Below are 9,183 nucleotides of genomic sequence, written 5' to 3' on the forward strand. Positions count from 1 at the left end.
CTGCTCCACGCAAACCAAACTATTCATTGTCCACTGCCATATCTGCTCCACAACTCTTTTCCTTATCTTGTACAATACAGTTTTGTTGAGGAAGATCATCTGAACCCAGATTAACTCCACATCCTACTTCAACATTAGCTTCCTTATTTTTTCCATTAACCACCGCCGAATTTCCTCCAAAAATCTTTTCCTTCTCATGTTCGCTAAAGCTATGTTGACGCGGAAACACAGAAGCATGATTAACCCCACATCCTGCATCAAAATGTTCTCCGGATTTATCTTGATCCTTCGAATTTTCCCCCATCCTACCAGTCTTTGTGTTAACTCCAAAAGATGCTTCAATTGCTTCAACGAGCTGTAGTAGAGCTTCATCATTGTCAGGAGCACCGTTAGCTGCATTAATTTGCGACACAATTACTCGTTCCGACCTTAGAAATATCATTTCACCCCCGACAAACTCTCTAAATGTGACGAAGACATTAACTGATTTGTCTGCTCGGTGAAGAGCCCTGAAAATTTTGTAATCAGTGTCGGCTGTTATCTGAACTGGTGCAGCTCCTAGACCAACCATATCACACTCTCCATCATTAAGCCGATAGGACATTTCAGCCAAAATTTCCCTTCCCAACAGACAATACTCCGCATAAATACTTTCTTTTAACCCGTCAACGCCTTTGATTTTCGAGCAATCAACTGTTCTACCCATTCTATCATTATCTATCTTGAAATCCCAAACTCCATTTTCATACATTATCCACCTTCCTGCCATTACGACAATGTACGACTTAGAGAGACCTACACTCGAAGATAAAGTTCCCGTTAAATTTTATCTGACAATAACACACACATTTCAACTCAATTTCATGTAGAATCTGGATAAAATACTGTACATTCGCTGATGCTGTTACTAATTTCCTTCCCTTTACCAAAATAACTTTCACCGCAGCTCCAAACTCCGTTAGTAGTGTCCATCAATTTCAAATTTGGTGGATGCATCTCGGTGAAATCAGAAGCACAAAAGCTCTTCTGCTATTAGGGTTCTTCTTTATCATCCACATGTCTTTATTATGTCTCACCATTAACGATTAAACAGACCCAAATCTTTATTATTATTATAATAACCAAAATATCAACACAATTCTGGCGGGAAAAAGCAAGAAAAGGTCCCACATTTACCCAGGTAAAACCAGTAACCAATCACATAAAGTAACTCCGACGGGTTGAGAAAAAAAAATATCCAGCGGAAAGTGGGGTCTGACTCGCACGTGTGTGGACCTGCTTTTCGTTGGGTCCGAAAGTGTTAGGGTCATTTTTTAATTGTTAAAAAATTAAGTTATGTAGGTCAGAAGTTGAAAGTTATTGGGTAAAAAGGCCAAAATTGTAATCAATTATTTCTCACTCCCTTAGGTATGCAAAACTCAAATAAACACTTGGGCCGACCCAAAGTCACAATTAAAACTTTTGCGCGACCCACTTTGAAAACGGACTCTGATTTCAAGAGAAGAGTTGTAGTTTTTTTTTGTGAAAACCGAAATTGATTTAATTTAGAAGTGGTTTAGTGCATACAGAGCCTGTTTGGCTACAGAGTCTGCCTTATCATTGGCAGCTCTAGGGACAAAACACAAACTCAATGAAAGAAAAAACATTAGAAAGCGAGAAGATGTCGTGGAGGACGCCAGAGACCTCCATGACAAAAGTTTTACTTCTTATCATCTTGATAAGCGAGAGGGAGTCCAAGTGGAGCACCGCCGATCGAATTCCAGTGTTGAGGGCGAAGATTATGGCTTGTCGAAGAGCCAAGGCTTCCGCCATTAGGGGCGATGAGACAAATGTCTCGGTCGCTGCATGCTGGGATGGTGTTACTGGATCATCAATAATCCAACCGAAACCTGCACAACCCGTTGAAGGATTCCAAGCAGCATCTATGAAGATCGAGGAATGGGCCGGTCGATTAGGGTTTGGTTCGAGGTTGATCATCCGCTGACCAGGGGAGACGTTGGTAGGATGGTTTTGCGCCAGCGTCCATTCTCTGACATCTGTAATCGCTTTTGTTACAGTTTCTTCTGGGTGAAGTCTCTGCGTTGGAAGAGAAGTTGGTTTCTGGAGAGCCAGATGGACCACACGATTCAAGATGAGAGCAATCCTGCAGCTAAACCTACAGGGGGCAGAGATGGAATCTTCCTTGAGGCCTCAAGTCCTGAGAGTGTATTCTCCACTAGATTGGCATGGAAAGGTAGTGAAAATGGTGCTAGATCCCAGACTTTTGTAGCAAAAGGGCAAGTGAAGAGCGCATGTGTTATTGATTCCTCTGCTCTGCATCTTGGGCATTGATTAGGAAGTGGGGATTGTCTGATTGCGAATTGTTCTCCTACTGGTAGAGCACCATGTAGGGAGTTCCAGATGAAGATTTTTATCTTTTGGGAGGTCTTAAGGTTCCAGACATTAGCAAACCAGTCAAGCGTTGTCTCTGGGGCTAATGGAGGTAAAGGGAGAAGTTCTTCCGTGATGACTCGGTATCCAGATCGTGATGTGTAGATGCCTGATGGATTTTTAAGTCACTAGAGTGAATCTTCTGTGCCCTCACCACTGATTTTAATCTTCAAAATTTGCTCTTTATGGAACGGCAGGAAGCGGTCTATCTTAGCGTGGTCCCAGTTAGAGGAGTCATCAAGGAGCAGATCCGAGACTCTTAGTGATTGCAGATGCTCAGGGGGAGGGCCCATGGGTCTAAGAACTTCTGAGAAGGATAGCCATGGGTCGTTCCACGCATTGATTGAGGTCCCTGATCCTACTATCCAACCTGTCTGCTTTAGTAATAGGTCTCTGCCTATAAGGATCCCACGCCAACCATGTGAGGCAGAGGTAGCCACTTTGCAAGATAGGAAAGATGAGGCATGACAGTACTTGCCAAGGAGGCAGCGTGCTAAGAGGCAGGAGTGTGATTTCAAGATTCTCCAACTGATCTTTGCGAGAAGAGAATCGTTAAAGGCGGTAAGATCTTTAAACCCCAGGCCTCCCTTCTTCTTTGGTCTTGCCATCTTTTTCCATGCTACCCATGACATTTTGCGCTTTTCAGGTTCATTATCCCACCAGAATCTTGTCAGGACAGTTTGGATCATGTCGCACATGGTTTGTGGGAGTTTGAAGCAAGACATAGAGTGTGTTGGCATGGAGGACAGAACACTCTTGAGCATCACCATCTTCCCTGCCTTTGATAGGAATTTGGTGGACCAGCTGACAGATTTTATCTTGATTTTGGTCACTATCTCAGCAAACAAATCCGTCTTCTTCCTGCCAAAGTTCTCCGGGAGCTCAAGGTATTTTCCAATCCCTCCCTCTTTGTCTATTTCCAGTAGTTGCTTCATGAGATCTTTTGTTGTCTGATTGGTGCGTCTGGAGAAGTTAATAGATGATTTTTGTGCATTGATAAGCTGGCCCGAGACACGTTCATACGTCTTGATTAGAGTCTTGAGAGCTAGGGCTGTAGTCTTGTTAGCTTTACAGAAGAACATTGTATCATCTGCAAAGAGCAGGTGATTAATGCTAGGGTAATTGGTAGCAATCTTAACTTCTTTTATTTTCCCTCTTCTTTGTGCACTTCGGCAGTCCTGAAAGAACTTCGCTACATAGAATAAAAAATGTAGGGGGAGAGGGGATCTCTCTGCCTTATGCCCCTGCCTGGTTTGACAAATCCCCGAGAAGCTCCATTTACAATAAAGGTGTAGCTCACTGACGTTATGCATTGCATGATCCAATTGACCCATTTAGGATAAAAGCCCAGTTTTTTCATAACCTCTTGTATGAAACTCCATTCTAGCCTGTCGTAAGCTTTACTCATGTCAGTCTTAATAGCCATAGAGCAGTGGGTTTGAGCCTTTGATGTCTTGAGATAGTGTAGTACTTTGTGTGTGATCAAAACATTATCTGATATGGCTCTTTTTGGAACAAATGCAGATTGGGTCTCAGCTATGGCATTTTTGAGCAGAGGCTGGAGGCGTCTAGTGAGGATTTTTGAGATGACCTTGTAGTACACATTACACAATGCAATAGGTCTGTAATCCAGTACTTTCTTTGCTTCCCTCCCTTTTGGAATTAGCCTCACGTGTGTTTCATTTATGGTTCTCGGCATACAGCCGGAAGTGAAGAATTCTTGGACCTCTTTGATGATGTCAGGGCCTACTATATTCCAGTTGGTTTGGAAGAAGCAAGACGAGAAGCCATCCGGGCCAGGGGCCTTCCCCGCATTGATGGAGAAGAGGGCTTCCTTTATTTCAGCAGCCAGTGGTAGTTTGATCAGGTAAGCATTATGTTCATCTGAGACACATGGCTGTATCGCTTCTGAAAGTGTTGTTCACATGAACAGGTGGTCTTCGTTGGTGGCTGTGAAGAGATTCTGAAAGTAGTTCACAATGGTGCTTGTGATCTCTTCCTCCAAATAAACAGGTTCTCCATCTGCTCCTTCTAGCATTGAGAATTTATTCATAGCCTTTCTACTCTTTGTTGAGGCATGAAAGAACCCTGTATTTTTGTCTCCCAAATTTATCAAAGCTGCCTGTTTCTTTGTTTCCAAAATTCCTCCTCGGCCTTATATGCGGTGGTGAGTTCAGTGTTTAAATTTTTGAGGAGTATTTCATATGGTTGAGCAGCCACCATTGCCTCTTCTATCTCTCTTTTGATACGTTCCAGGTGAGCTTTGCTACATACTTGTTGCTTTTTGGACCATAGGATGATTGCAGTTCGGCATTTGTCTATCTTTAGCTTCACCTGTAAATGCACCTCCTCTGTCCATTTATCTTCCACTAGCTTTGAGACTTCTTCATTTTGATTTAGACGTCTATCATATCTGAAAATGCTCTTTTTCTTTCTACGCAGGGGATCGAAGTATGTAACTAGAGGTCTGTGGTCCGAGCCTTCGAACCGGAGATACTCGCATCTCCCAGAAGGGTATTCTTCTGCCCATGTGCTGTTGGAGAGGGCTCTATCAAGTCTGCACCGGACAGTTTGGGTTCCTCTTTTACCTTTCCACGACAATGGATCACCTTCATGTTGCAAGTCATATAAGTCCCCTTCAGAGAGAAAGGTTCTGAAGTCGTCAAAAGAGGTTTCTAGTCTTTCTGTCCCTCCAGTTTTATCCGCATTGCATGTAATGTCACTGAAGTCTCCTGTAACAAACCAGGCTGCATCACGGATCAGGGCTAGAGAAGTGAGGAAGTCCCAGGATCGTTTCCTCTGTTTCTTATCATTGTTACCGTAAACAAAGTACATTAGCTTAACTTTCCTTCATAGCATATCTTTGTGTCAAAATAGTTCTTACAAGAGGAGATAATAGTTAAGTCTAAGCCTTCCTTCCATAAGATAGCTAATCCTCCACTAGCAATCCCTTGAGGAGCTACTGTTCGCAAGTTTGTAAAGCCCAGTTTATCAAGTTTCTTAGCTATCACCTTGTGGGAATTTTTTGTCTCACAGAGGAATAATACATCAGGGTCTACTTTTTTGCAGATCTCTGTGAGACGACGAACTGTCCAGGGATTCTCAATCCCTTGACAGTTCCAAGCTACGATCTTTAAGGAAGAAGAGAAGACGGATCCCGAAAATCCGTTCTCTTTGTCTTAGCTGGTGCAGCTGGATTTTTAGCAGCTCCTCCGCTAGCAGCACGAGGCTTGGGGGATTTTGGAATATTACTAGGACCTGAAGAAGAAGGTCCCTGTCCATTATGGTTCTCCTCTTCACAAGGGATTTTTCTTGAGTTTTTCTTTCGTGGAGATGGCGCTACTTTGGTGATCGTTTTTTTGCGTATGCCCGTCCTCAGTCTGCTCATGGCAGAGGCTCCAGAGGCGCTATTTATGTAATTCCAATATGAATTGAGATAGTGGACATAAAAACGGTTAAAGAGATCATGGAAAATAATAGTTGTCATGATTCATTTTTGTGCAACCGTTTGTTTCCGAAAAAACATAGAAAACAAATGTTTTAAAAAAATTGGTGACAGATATTACTTTCAAAATTGCCAATTGACTTGTGTTTTATAGTATAAAATATAAGGTTCTTCAGTTCATAATCAAACGAAGAAGGTTCTTTAATTTATAACAATGTAATTTTCTGGCTGCCAAAGATGAACAATAGCATATACATATCGCATGTGAGCATGCCACCTTCCAAAATAATTTATGTCACATATTATATTTGATTCTACTGATTTTGATGACCATTTACTGTTATGGCATATGAATATTTGTTGCTTTTGCTTTTATGAAACTTCTCATATTATCTATGAATTTATCCAAAGAGAATTCTCGCCAGTTTTATGACCCTCTGCTTCCTTCGTTGCGAGTGTAACATCATCCCAAAACGCAACGTAGCAAACCTGATTTCACAATAAAAACTTCAATTGGAATGAATGCAGCATACAGAACAATTCAACAAAAGACTAAAGATGTGTTCAAAAATTAAAACAGTTCAAGAGAATCAGATTGACAAACCTTTTGAGTTGATGCCTTAGACAATCCAATGGGTTGGTAAAGGTTATCTCCCCCACCAAAGGTCCAAAGGCACATGCGGAGACTACAATTTTACAACTTCGCATATACTTATTATCTTCATCCGAAATACTAAACCCTCCATTCTCGTTGAAAACCCCACAGTGCACCGAAACTGTCTCACTCACCTGATCACAACAAAATAGCAATCAGCAATCAAGAAGCATAGAATGATAAGGAAACTCAAGTTATTAGCCTTGTAAGAGTTACCAAGTGATGACCTGAAAACTATTCTCTCTCAGCAAAATTTTGGTTCCCAGTAAACAAATTAAAACGCATCTCGTTCCCACGAACAAAAGAGCTTGAATCTGCACCGGTTGGGTACAGAAGTTTCTTAACAGGGGAGCTTGACTCTTTACGCTATAAGATATCAAGATGCTCAAGCTCTTCAGGAGGCAGAAGCTTTAAACAACCTGACACACAAAAATCTATCAATGGCAGATTCAAAGATGAAATGATAATGGAGAGAGAGCTTACGTTGCCAATGGCTTTAATTATTTATTGACAGAATCAATCTCCTTTCTAGCCAAAGCAACTTCTTTCCTCATGGGGTCAGCTAAACCTTCAAGTTTTTGATATGTAATTCCACCACTAAGCTTCTTGGTCATCAAGTATAACATTACCGAGAAGAAGAAATGGTTCTTCTCACAAAAAAAGAAAGAGCTTTGATCCACATAACTCATATAAGCCCCCAAAACCATATATTATATCATGCCTTTCGTGATACTGATCACTTCAGTTCTAGGCCTAACATTAAAGTCCGATCCTTTATGGAACAAAACAAAAAAGAAAACTTTTTTTTTGTTCAATCCAATTGTTAAATGCTGAAACAAAAATTTGAAGAATAAATAAGATTATGATGAGGATGATAAAATTATATAAACCTCACCAATCGCTCGGTCTCTTCTTCGACACAACAAAGCTGAGCTTAAATCCTTTTCCAAACCTCCATCTTCTTCTTCTCGTTCTTCTCTTATTTAGCCCTGAAAGCCGACAAAGCTGTCCTCAACATCTCTTCATCTTCCTTCGACATTTGGACGATGGAGGAGAAGCGGCCGGACTTCAAATCAGAAAGGAACTTTGGTGTATTCACGGATTGAGAGGATGACAGCCAAGGGAAGAAGCTGCTGATCTTTGGAATTAGATTATTTTCCACTCCCATGAGTTTGCCACTACTGGCCTCCCAAAAGCGGATCAACCGGACTTGAACGGTGGAGGAGCATTGTCCGGTCTTCATGTTGGAAAGAAAGATCGATGCATTAGTCATTTTCTAGGTATAAGTCTACTGCCCTTTTTAGAGGGAATGAGAAGATGGTATTCATAGCAAAAATAGCTTACCTTTTTAATAATCGAAAACCCACCTTCTTGCATGAAGAAGCTTGCATTCAAGGTAGATTGTGGGTGATGATTTAAGAAGGAATTTAAGATGGGGAATCTGTAACTGGTAGAGATTGATAGTAAGAAGGTGAAACATCTCTCTCAGAACTCTGGTTTTGTCTAATTCTCGAATGGCGGAGACGAAGCAACAAAAATAAAAACCTAATACAAAAATGATGCTAGAAGCCGCGTTTACAATTGGAGAAACTCATTGCTGGGCTGGCTGAATCGAACAAACAAAAGGTCCATATCAAATAAAAAACCCACATAACAAAGCGTTAAATGTTAAATGAAGCGTTGCGTTTCGTATAGGCTTGACACGTGCCAAACCCACATGACTCAACTTTCTGACATGTCCGCCTACGTGACACGCTCAGGAGAGAGATAACATCTCTTTATTATACAAGATTTATGACGTAAAATTTTATTTTTTAATTTTACACATTAACTGATTCCAATAAACATAGAAATATTATTTTTTATAATTGTACACATTTATTTGACTACAATAAACATAGATTCTCTTGTTTATATCTAGAGAATTTTTTTCATTTTTAATACTTTTGTTCTTATGTTTACTGTCTATTTGTTATATCTAGTTATATTTTGTTTTCATACTTTTTTGAAATCTTTATTTTGATTAGTATTAATTTTCATCAGCCTCTTGTTAATTTCCGTTGGGTTGAATTTAATGATAAAAATGACTTATATTTTATTTTTGTTAATTTTGGTTTGATTTAACGTGAAAAAAAAACTAATTCCTAATTTAACTATCTTATTTTATTCTATAAATATCTCCTATTTGCCGGTTTACAAAAAATGAATATCCCCTATTTAGTTTTAAGATTTATGTTTTTCAATAGGAGTTTTCAAATTTAATCTATAACAATAAAATTACATTTTCTCTCTCCACATGTCGCCACGTCAGCAGGGAGAAATGGGCTTTTTTAGACACGTGGTGGCTCATGATTCTTTTTTGACAAAAGTTGTATGGGTTTGCATACATTTAGGTTTGTTATTTGACAGCTTGGGTTAGCTTAGTGAAATCAGATACAAACCCAATAACATATCTCCCTAGACAAAGTCTATTGTCGATCGACATTGCTAATATGAAGCGATGTCGTAATTGTTTGTAGTTTGCATTCAATAATCATCATTTACAATGGCTGTAACATCACCGACCCACGTCTCCCACTATCCCTCATTCAATGGACCATTACTTTCTCAGAGGCTCCTAATCTACACTGTTCTCGATTCTGTCAGATTCATC

The 9,183-nt window shown here is 40.2% G+C and overlaps 1 long non-coding RNA gene across 4 annotated transcripts; it reads right to left on the reverse strand.

Annotated features, from left to right (window-relative positions):
• Window positions 1-6,055: 6,055 nt before the first annotated feature.
• LOC106332840 lies at window positions 6,056-8,131 on the reverse strand. 4 transcript variants are annotated; one of them, XR_001268204.1, is made up of 6 exons: window positions 7,875-8,131; window positions 7,426-7,767; window positions 7,014-7,098; window positions 6,758-6,949; window positions 6,480-6,664; window positions 6,083-6,364 (listed from the first exon to the last, which is right to left on the reverse strand). It is a non-coding gene; the product is annotated as an uncharacterized LOC106332840 (long non-coding RNA). The 4 variants fall into 4 exon arrangements; XR_001268202.1 differs by having other exon boundaries at window positions 7,014-7,767; XR_001268205.1 differs by having other exon boundaries at window positions 6,747-6,949; window positions 7,014-7,767.
• Window positions 8,132-9,183: the final 1,052 nt, after the last annotated feature.

This window comes from Brassica oleracea, chromosome C3 (assembly GCF_000695525.1).
Source record: "Brassica oleracea var. oleracea cultivar TO1000 chromosome C3, BOL, whole genome shotgun sequence".
Taxonomy (NCBI): Eukaryota; Viridiplantae; Streptophyta; class Magnoliopsida; order Brassicales; family Brassicaceae; genus Brassica; species Brassica oleracea.